The sequence below is a fragment of the Sinocyclocheilus anshuiensis genome, unplaced genomic scaffold (assembly GCF_001515605.1).
Source record: "Sinocyclocheilus anshuiensis isolate Anshui unplaced genomic scaffold, SAMN03320099.WGS_v1.1 scaffold739, whole genome shotgun sequence".
Classification (NCBI taxonomy): domain Eukaryota; kingdom Metazoa; phylum Chordata; class Actinopteri; order Cypriniformes; family Cyprinidae; genus Sinocyclocheilus; species Sinocyclocheilus anshuiensis.
This window is the reverse complement of record NW_015551105.1, coordinates 929,770-941,680: the sequence shown is the minus strand read 5'-3', so window position 1 is coordinate 941,680 and position 11,911 is coordinate 929,770. Positions and strand designations below refer to the sequence as shown.

At 35.5% G+C, this 11,911-nt stretch overlaps 1 protein-coding gene across 1 annotated transcript in view; it reads left to right on the top strand.

Annotated features, from left to right (window-relative positions):
* The first annotated feature begins 8,326 nt into the window (after positions 1 to 8,326).
* Positions 8,327 to 11,911, top strand: part of LOC107662901 (zinc finger homeobox protein 3-like) — a 24,797-nt gene continuing 21,212 nt past the window's right edge. Inside the window, exon 1 of the mRNA XM_016453030.1 lies at positions 8,327 to 8,518. The gene's annotated coding sequence lies outside the window, so the exon portion shown is untranslated. The remainder of the gene's footprint in view (positions 8,519 to 11,911) is intronic.

Sequence of the window (11,911 nt, the reverse complement as noted above, 5' to 3'; positions counted from 1 at the left end):
AGAGAGAGAGAGAGAGAGAGAGAGAGAGAGAGAGATAGGGGCAGATAAACACATCAGGCTGCTCTGGGCTTTTGTCCTGAGGTCATGCACTTGACCTTTTGTCTGACCTGCCGAGCAGCTGCTGCATCATGAGCTCTTCTGACACTGTCTGCTCCAGATATAATAAGAAATCACCGACCAGGGGCTTTGACATGGTTAAAGTTCAGAGACTGTACACTTCATTAGAAAGTCGATGACACACATTCATATCGTTTATGTGAAGCATTGGAGGATTTAATAAGGCTCCTTTTTAGAGCTGTTCAGATCTTGAATTGATTCCTTCTGAGATTCTTCTTTTCCCCTTTCTGTCGTTGTAACTCATTCAATTCTGCGTTTATTTCTAACGAATTAATATTTCGAGAGTGCAATGGACGCGAAACTGAGACGATACATTTCTGATTTTGTAAAACCATCGGAGTCGTCAGTGAATCAGATGTCTTCAACTTTTGGATTCGTCTAAAAAAAGAAACCATTTAATAAATAACAGTGATTAACATTTTGATTCCACAACATGAGGTGTTTTTATTAGTGAGGAGAACAGGATGAAGATGAACTTCAAAATATTTTCGAAAGTGTAGGCTACCAATGTGTCTGATGCGGGTTCAAGAAATATGATCTCATACAAAATAGTAGCGTATAAATAGGCTATAAGCGTATAGTTATAAAATATGAGTAATTATCATTTTATATTTATTTACAGTTTATTTTGAATTATAATTGTCTAAAATATTTGTAAAACAGAATGAAGCTGAATGTGTTTTAAGAACGATTGAGTATCTTACTGACACTAAGGCTACTTTTATTCTCATTTTACGAGCCGTTACTAATATAGTTGTAGTAGTAGTAGTAATAATAATAATTATTACTATTTAAAGAAGAACATCACGTGTTAAATATAGGCTGCTCTAAAAGATTTACCTAAAATTTGAATGTTATAATGTTAATTGCTGAATCAAAGGCGGGTATCAAATTATAATAAGCTATGAATCGTAATTATACGCTGCATTTTAATTCAGAAGAGGCTGCATTATTACATTTCAGCACGTGGCACAGAGGTTGAATTGCATGAACATTTAAAATAAGATGAAATTGTGCAGGAAGAGGATTCCCGAAGTCTGGTAACATTTAGACTAGTTTTCTGCGTCTCCTGTTCATTACAATTCTGAATTTTCTCAGGCTTATTTTGTATTTTATACTTACGTTATATAATTCGATCATATATCCAAACATACTAACAACACACGTGAACGGGCTGTATCCAATTTTATTTGTCGTCTTTTTTTCAAAATCCGACAATTAAACGTGCTTACAAATAGCCTATGGCATATAGTCTATGACATTAATTAAGGTATCAAATAAAAAAGAAAACGCAGAGCAATATAGATGTAAATAATATAATCTTCATATAGACATATGAAGATTATATTAAAATGCCACAGTTATTCAATGACCTTTCTGATCCAGTCCGATCAATGCGAAGTATAGTGATTTTTATAGGCCGGTGATTTCCAGTCAAGTTCATGTTCACAGCACGTGAATCTCATACGTTTTTATAGAAGTAGAAAAATAAAAGAAAGAAATCTAAAGAACTTACTGTGATTAAAATAAAGAGATTTTTTCAAAGGTTATTATACATCATTTATATATTTTTTTAAGCTATTATTCATTTCACATGCTGTATCTATTAAAGCCAGACATGAGGCCTAGACTTAACAGAAATACTAAATACATATAAGTTATGTAACAGGAAACGTACAGTAATGTACAAGGACATTAAGAAGCAATCAAAATGAAATTAATGTATCTTTCCACGGGAACAGATAAATATATTAATAGAATAGAAATGTATTTACAATATGGACTTACCTAAAAAAAAAAAAAAGGCAGAGCAGAGGGCTTGTGGTTGTCCTGTCTGATGATTTTTGAGAGGATTGAGGAGCAGACGCTGTGAGACAGGGTGTCGGGCTGCTGTTTGAGGTTAAGGTCACGGGGTCAGCAGACAGACAGCAGTCAGGGGCTTTAACCGCACAGCACATTGGCTGTCATATGGAGGGCAGAAATTGGGTGGGTTAAATAAGGATTTACAATTCCATGAATAGCATCAAGATGCTTCAATCTCCACATTTTGACATTTTGAGCAGAGTTGTGAAGAAAGTAAATGTGATTTTTTTTTCCATTACTGCAAGATTAAGATGAATTTTCAGCATAAATGTGTTCCTGTTTACCAGCACTTCTTTCTTTCTTTCTTTCTTTCTTTCTTTCTTTCTGCAAATCTGTATTTGTTTTTATAAGAAACATTTGAGTTAAATATAAATTCATATCAATAAACATCATCTGTGGGATGCTGTTAATCAACAATAATTGAATCATCCCGAAATTTGTATTAAAACACATTTCTATATCGGAGTTTCTTTCATTTTTTAATTTTCAATCATAATAAATTTGCCAGTAAATTTTAAACAATTGCAAAGAAACGGCAAAGAACACATTGAATTAAATGTGAAATTTTTCTCTGATGCGTTTTGAAGCCTAGAAAACAATTATTTAAATATATTTAATAAAACTTTTTTTTTTTTAAATCCTTGCCAAAAATCATTGGTCAGTCAGTAATAAATGCTATAAATAATACAATAAAAAGCTATAAATGCTATAAATAAAAACAAAAAATCCAAACGACAGAGAATATGCAGATGTATAATATAGAGGTTATTAGATACAGTGGTATTTGCCAAAATTTAAAGGCATTATTCTGAATATAAAAGGTGTGAAAACGCCTATATAGCCAAAAGCCTAGAAAGTTCATATATGTCTGGACCACAGCATATCAGGACGGTTGACTTGAATCAATTGTACATGTATATGTGTGATTTTAGATTTGATTTTGTCAGTCCGTCTTTTTAGATTTTTAAGGCTCTGTGTTGAACCCCAGTCGTTCTCTCCATAAACCCAAATAGAGGACTGTGGTTGCCATATCAACCGGCCACCTGACGTGTTACTGTGGCAACAGCAGTATTAGACAGAAACCGCTTATTAGATGTCCCATCTAAGGGTGAGCGGGAGGAGGTAGAGGGACATCTAGATTAAAAAAGAATGAAACGGAATAATACTGTCTACTAATGCTACTAGTAAAAAGAGGAGAGGCTGATAACAGCTAGTTTAAAATTGTGCAGCGGATATTAATTCCTCATAAGACTATTAACCCGTTCACTGCAGAACTGCTCTGAAGTGTAGGGTCTTAAGACAGTGAGAGGCCCGCTGATATGACATTTGTGTCCAAAGAAAGAGGCGATAGTGAAGTGATGCTGAAGGGTCAGTGGGGTGGTGCGGCGTCTATCTGATGGCCTCTTGTACCGTAACGCAAACAAAGATGTGTGTTGGTCACAAAGTGTATGCATATTGTTTGTGCCACACCCACAATTTTAATGATTTTTAATAACTATAAATTATAATATTGCTGAACGGTTAAATGAACTTATCTGTGTTGCTGGTTAGTATTTCTGTTGTGAACTCCAATGTTGGCAGTATCTTCAGAGGTGATCGTCATCTCTCATTGTCAGAATTTTTAAATTCATGAAATTAAAATTTGATTGAACCCAGAATATTTATTTAATTCCAATTTAAAATATATGGACAGTCGTGTCACAGTCTGTAAGAACAAAACAAAAGCATTAAGTTTTGCACTTTGACTACCTTTATAATGTGTGTTGTTAATGCATTTTTTATACAAACTTCTGGATGATTCAATTATTTTTGATTGACAGCATGCCAAAGATGCTGCTTATGGATATGAATTTATAGTTAACTCAAAGATTTCTTATAATTATAAACATGTAAGAAATGTGGGAGAGTGGTGATTCAGTGCCAACTTGATATCCTTGTATTTAATTTCCTTGTGTTTAAAATTAAATTTTTTTTTTTTTTTGGTATGATAAAAAGCTAAATATGCACTAGATAAGGAAATCAGATGTAAACTGAATAATGCACTTAAAACATAAAAGCAAGTTAGTCTTTAGAAAGTAGCAAACATATTCTATTAATTAATATACATTATTTCTGATTGATTATTACTTTATTACTACTGCTAAAAAGGCAAGTAAAAAATTTGCATAACACATCAAGTTCCCTCTGTGTGTGTGTGTGTGTGTGTGTGTGTGTGTGTGTGTGTGTGTGTGTTTAGCATGTTGGGGTAATTAACCCACATTAGATTAATCTGCCAGGGTGGCATTTGTATCACAATGAAAACAGTGACCCCCCAGCACTGCCGTGGGGCACACAGACATATAGAGGTCTGGCAGCAGGCCAGAAACACATGTGTGCATAAACAAACATGCATGCATACGCACACATTCACACAAGCAGCCGAGATCCCAGGCTTTATGCATTCAGATCCATCCATTACAGAAGTAAATTTAGTGTGATTTCACTTCAAAACGTTTTTTTGCAATTTTATTCTCCTATTTTCACTGCTTCAGATGGGAAAGTGTATAGTGTGAAATGTCATTTCTTAAGGACAATGCATCAGTTTTAGAGCATGATTGTGTACTGATTCCCGAGGCATGCAACATTCAGTAATACAGAATCTAGCAAATCTGGGGTAAACAGTCCCACTTGGATTATCCTAATAATTTCCTTCCAAGAGATTCAAATCCACAGAGGGATTTAGCAGCTATTGAAACTTTACCCCGGATCAATAGCGACTGGATTTAGGGCTCTTGTGTTATGTTATTCTCACAACCTCTGAAGATCCTGAACACAGGTATCGCATCAGGAACACAAATAGGATTTCCCAGCAGACATGTATTATTCCAATTCCTCTTTTCCAGCTGAGAAATAGTGTTTATGCAAAGTGGCTCACACCATGGCCCACATTCGTGAAAAACGCCTCCCAGAAATGAGAGCTGCTTATGGAGTGTTGTATTGTTTTACAAATAAATATATATTCAGCATGAGTCATGAAATTACACATTTTCTTTAACAAGACCTGGCCTTGCTGCAGCCACCCACATTTATGTAAAGCACCTTTGGCTTAAGCATATAAATTTACACATTTTACAGACTAGTCCGTATGAATAATTTAGCTGAATTTTTGATTTACCTGTTCCATATAAAAGATTTAAGCAAATCTTTGATTTGCAAAGATGGTTATACGATAGAGCTCAACATGTTCTGATCTCTAAACTAGAAAACCCGTAATAAACAATAAAAATATATATATTAATTATGCCTCTTTTTGCAGTTAGTCCTACATGCAAAGAAATATCTTACAGATTTGGCTTAATTCTTCTGCAAAATCTACACACAAAGTGTAAATGATGTTTAACAAGTGAAAATCTTCAAAACAATAATTTAATTAAAGTTAAGCTAAATAAAATACTGCATTCTAAAAAATGCTGGGTTAAATACAACCCAGTGCTGGGTAAAATAGGGACAACCCCAGCAATTGGGTTGTTTTGACCCAGCGGTTGGTTTACTACCCAGAAGGTTGGGTTAAACATTTAACCCAACCGCTGGGTCAAAACAGCCCAATTGCTGGGTTTGTCCCTATTTTACCCAGCACTGGGTTGTATTTAACCCAGCAGTTTTTTAGAGTGTGTTAGAATAGGAAAATCCCATTGATTGATCATGTTGACTGAACTACTCGTATTATTTAGTATGGTATATGGTAACATGTTTTGTCATTTATTCTCAAGCTGTGATGTTTTTACATACTTGATGTCGAAGAAGGTAATTTTGTGATTTTTGCATAATTTATTTAGATAACCCAAAGACTCTGGTTTGCTTAATACATTTTTACTCATGTGTTATCTGTGCTGTATTATAAATCAATTAGATTATACTGTGCTGGCTTTGGCATTAACATTAAATGCATTGTTTGTTTTTTTGAGAAAGAATTGTTGTTCTATAAGCAGTTGGAAAATGATTGCAGCCATTAGGTGGCGCTGTAGAAGCACCTGCCTCTGTCATCACCTCTTACTGCTCACACGGTCATCGAGCACATTTGTATAGTTTGTTTGCCAGAGTCGTAGAAACATTTAAGTTGATTTGTGACTACATGAAAAAAATAGATTTAAGATGAAGACATTTTAATCATCACTCTAAACTAGAGCAAAAACTAGATGTTGCTTTTTTTTGTACTCCTACTTAAGAAGTCTGGTTCACAGACAGGTTCATCTTTTTGCTTACGTACAAAATACATTTGCTTATTTAAATAAGATGCAGTAAGTTTGTTTTACTGGATGTGTGTTAATTCTAAGCTTGCATATTGTTGTAATTAAGAAAAACAAGTATTATAAACCAAAAAAAAGCACAAATCTCTCTGAAGCAGCAGTGAGTGGTGTGTTCCTGCAGATGGATGAATGCATGAATCAGAAGTTGTATTCATCTGTTGGTCCATCTGTGGCTGATGAATTCTGTTCTTTTGTTCATAAAGGCTGTTCAATGAAACGTCATTATAAGTGCTTGAAAATGACCATAATTTTGCTGCTCAGCTGATGCACGTGTGTAAATAATAAAACTCCTATTTATAAGTGCATGGGGGGAAATTATTGCACTGAGATTTTGTGATTCACAACATTTGTGAATGCACAACATTTTAAAATGCACAAATACACCGTGCTTATATACTGATTTTCCCACATTCAAATATTATATTCACGCATCATCCTTTGGATTTATTTGATTAGGCTATAATAAACTAATATGACCATGTGTGTGACCGATGGTAAATAGAATATTGGTTCATTTTGGTTCATTATGAACAAAAATGCTTTAAAAAAATAATATTCATTACCTTTGATTTTTGTTAAATCTATATGTTTTAATGCATTGTAAAAGAAGTGCTCGCGCGGATTCTCCAGTGTATAAGTTTGAGGGAAATTTGCAATTTGGCATCTGACTTAAAAAAAAAAAAGACCACAAAATACAGTTCGTGCATATTAAGTAGCAAAGAACTTTGATCAAAGATTAATTCTTTATGTAATGCAGGGTCGGTTTTTATGGCAAAACGGAAACGTTGTCCATAACAGCTCGACAGCCATTCAAGCACGCGCGGGCACACACACACACGCACACACACACATTCACAAAGAACACAAAATAATTATCATGACAAAAGACACAAGTAGAGTGAAAAAACACTTCAACACTCGCTCCTTTCATGTAGAAGTTTTAATGGAAACAATTTTCTTCCTGCTCGTGCACAGATGAAACATATGCCATGTGCTACTGGTAAAATATTGATGCGATTATTATTTAGATGTTGTGTATATATGCCATGCTCCTTTTACTCGGCCTTAAAGATGCACTCATTTTAAATGTGTTTTACACAAAACATTATTCCTTTTTAATGTTTCATTTGATGAATTTGTGTTGTTAATATAATAATAATAATAATAATGACATTTATTATTTATAACAGATGCATTTTTGTTTATAATATCAGAAATCCATTATTTAAAATAGGTTCAGAATATTTATGTATATATATATATATTACGCAACGCTTTGATAGAGACACACTGGGAAAGAACAGTATACACTGATGAAAACCAATTATTACATTTATGTAATTTAAATGAACACAATTATGAAATTTTGTAAATGGATGCCTATTTATGTATTCATCTCCGAACGACGAAGACTACTAGAATAAACCGCTATAATTCCATGCTCAATTTTACAATTTTTACATTTGCCTTTATTTGATTGAATATCGTATCCAGTTGCATTTCTATACAAAATTCAACCAATAAATCGATATTATATTTTAAACATAAATGCACTTCTTACAGTAGCGCTTCAAACTTTCCTTGAGCCCTATTTATTGACGGAAACAAATGTTTTATATATGTATATATTAATAATAGGCTATTTAAGGCATGCATAATTATATGATTATAACAAAGCATTGCGGTCCCTTCTCTACTGGATACTCATCATATGACTATTAAATATTTCTTTGAATATGTTTCCCCCATCATCTGGCTTCTCGTTTCACGGCAACGTTGTTGTTTTATCCTCATCTTTATTGTTTGTTGTTTGTGCAAATGTAAAATTGTCCTAGAGTCTAATTCCATCACTCCCCCCTCTCTCCTCCCTGCATCTCCCTCCTCTCCCTCTCTCTCTCTCTCTCTCTCTCATCCTGGAATCTTATTGATCCAGGAGGAGCTAATTATCTCTTCCCCTCGTGACTGTGTAATCAGCACATGCGCAGTGTGTTAATTCCAGCCATTTTTTGCACGAAAGTAATTAGCAGGAATAAAGACCGGACTGATTTTCTTTTCACTCTCTCCTCCTTCCTCGAACCGAAGCCAGGGCGCGTCTGTCGTCCGCAGAACAACCAAAAACCAACCCTTTTAAATGCTTTAAGAAACAGTCAAATACCTCGTTTAACTTCAGCAGCATGATGTGTGAACGCATGCATCTGTGCGAATGGGATCTATAAACGCGTTTACTGGAATACAAAGCGACGCGTCCAAATGTAAGTTGTATCCGATGACTGTTCTTCGCCGTTACAGTCATTTTACGCATTTAGTTACGCAGCAAGTATAAACATTAACACCAATAAACTACATAATGCATGGTTATTTTGCAAGTTTCTTCTTTTGTTCTTTACTAATTACTGTCATGACATGTTTATGACATTTTCGCGTATGTAAAGCGCGTCCTATTCACTTTCTTTTATGTCACTGTCTTTCGCGAGTTCAGTTTGAAGTTAGAAAACTCTTCTGGTGTTCTCCTACCTGTTTTCTCCAAGAGTTGTCGCCCTCTTGTTAGTTGCATGAGAAAAAGCGTAAAGTAACGTCCTTTGTGTGTGTGCTTTTGCTTTGACGAGTGCTGCTGTTGCTGTTGTGCATGTCAACACTGATGCATCAGGCTCATGTTCAGCGAATGCATCAGTATTGACTCGCGCTACGGGTCCAGATCTTCCGTGCAACGATATGATAGGAAGTATCCGAAGCCTCTGTGCGTCCTTTGCGGCGCGACGCACTTGAGCGCATGCAATAGCTTATATTATTTATAAAGATACGCGGAGTCAAGGGTGTAACTTTTTGGTTTTGCGCCTGAAATAAGCATAGATGGTGGAAGAAGAAGAAGAACTGAGGTGGCCCTGGTGTCCTGGGCATGTTTGGTCAAGCCTGCTTGCACTTATTCCTTCAACTGTATGTGTGTGTGTGTGTGTGTGGGGGGGGGGGTGTTGTCCCCAGAAGTATGGGTAAATATAATAAAACCTAAAAGTGACTCACAAGGGAAGAGTATGTGACCCTGGACCACAAAACCAGTCATAATGGTAAATTTTTCGAAATTGAGATTTATAAATCATCTGAAAGCTGAATACATAAGCTTTCCATTAGGGCAGCACGATTAATCGCATGCGATATTTAACGCGCATCTTGTCAGAAAGCCGGTTCTTTCACATTGAGCAGCATTAACTACACAGAGCCGTTGTTCACTGACGAGCTGCGCAAAAAATCGCGCAAATATGAACGTGGTTTAGCGCAGCTCGTCAGTGAACAACGGCTCATTAAGTTTTAATATATTTACAGTAGTATATTTACAAAATATCTTGATGGAACATGATCTTTACTTAATATCCTAATGATTTTTGGCATAAAAGAAAAATCAATAATTTTGACCCATACAATGTATTCTTGGCTATTGCTACAAATATACCCCAGCGACTTAAGACTGGTTTTGTGCTCCAGGGTCACATATTTTATTACATTCTAAAATGCAAAAATAAATTCAAATTTTATTTGAATAAAAAAGTTGATGGTGTGTCTGTGTGCGTTTACAATCCTATACTTTGGAGGAAAAATGTTCTAGAAATTATCAATGATAAAATGATTCATAAATAAAGTTTTTATTAGTTGGTATGTAGTAATTGTAATTATTTTTTAAATGTATCAAATCAATACAAATCTATAGTATGTCCTCATTTAGATAAACATGTTTTAGTGTGTGTGTGTGTGTGTGTGTGTGGATGTGCTTGTGTGTGACCGACTGACCGTGTGTTTGGGTATTGTTTTTCTGTCCTTTTGTGAATCTGTCACACTGTGACAAATAGTTTCTTTTTTTATTCATTATACAATAGTTTTTGGCTTAATAGTTGAATAGTTTGTTTTTGAGCAGCTGGACTCATAAAAGCAAGCATAAATTTCAGGCTTGATTTAGAAAATCAAAAACAAAACTTTTTTGAGAGTACCCTAATTAGTCATTTAGCTCCCTTCATTTCAGAATATTCACTTTTAGAAATGAAATAAATAGATTATATTTCTAGGTATAAAATCAGTGTTTGGCCTGAAATGGAGTGCTTACACTGGAGTAACCAGTTTTACAGCGAGAAAATAAACAGCGTGCTTGAGGAGCAGATACAAATGAAGCAAGCACAGACTCTTTGTTTTGAGAACGCACACAAACACAAGGAGATGGTGTGGGGCGAAAGAGGATTGGCTCACAGGTCAGAGTTCACGGAGTTAGGGAGCAGGGTGAAAGGAAGAAGATGGGATGAAAGGGCACAGCGAGAGAAGAGAAAAGTGGACTCCGCAGGGTAGCAGTGTCTAAATGATAGTGCTGAGCCAGAGAGGGTTTAAAGGAAATTGTTCTCGATAGGGTTTCGTTGAAGCATTTCTTTTACTGCATTAACCAAATTTAGTGGAAGCATTGTAAAATATCTGAATATACATGATAAATGTTTATTTTTATCATTCATATACAATCAGAAAAATATGAGAGTCACACATTTTAAGGTGTGTATGTAGGTTGTTTTGTTTATTTGATGTGTTAGTGTAGTCTCTAACCTTGCAGGACAGTGTAAAGATTGTGCAGACGTTGTGTTTGCAAATAAGGTGTCATGAAATCTAAATAATGAATTGTGTGCGTTCGTTTGTGAGTCTGTGTGCACACACTGCCTTCAGGGTTTGACTTTTTCTGTTTATCATTATAATAGCTGGGATTGTGGAGAAGTGAGGCACATCGGCAGATCAGTCACTAAGGCCTCTCAAACACAAACACACACACACATACACACTCACGCACACACACACACACATGTGCATGCATGCACAAACACACACACACACACTCACTACAGTTCATTTATATGCCATAACGCTCTTGTACTCTTTATTTTGAGAGACACACACACACACACACACACACACACAGCCAGAGAACAATGCAAGGGGGCCCAGCCTGTCAGTTCAAATTCTGCTCTCTATCCACGCCTTAAACAGACTGTGTGTGTGTGTGTGTGTGTGTGTGTGTGCAGGGATGGGAGAAACGAGGGTGATCAGTGATTCTGCCTCACCTCCACATTACTGTGAACTCTCACCAGAATTCACTGCAAATATTGAACTATATTACACTGTCTGCGTTAGTCCAAGCAGAACGAGATGGGTGCTGTTTGCCGTGGCTGTTGAATATATAGATTGAAGGTATAGTTTATAAAAGGTGCATAAACCGCAATCATGCAAAGGTCAATGGAATTGTTGCACACCTTTTCTCAGAAATGGACTGGAAATGGAGACAGACAGCGCCTGTTGTGAGCGAAAGAGATTTTGCAGTGTTTTCAAATAGTGCTGAAATATATTTCTGTAGGGGTTTTGTATATGATTAGCATTTTTCTTACATTTATGTAAAAAAGGTTGGTTTTATTGAAGGAAAGAGGAAAATAGCTCAGCATGACTATTTGGTGTCTTTACAAATGCCCTTAAATACTATTGTGACGTCATGTTTTACAGTTTGTATTTTCAATAGTAATATTAGAATTAAGGGCAGTTGACAAGATAAGCAGTGGCTGCAGTGTGACGTGAAACTACATCTAAAATTATACAATACAGTATATACATAATTGAATTTTTTTTTATGTGTG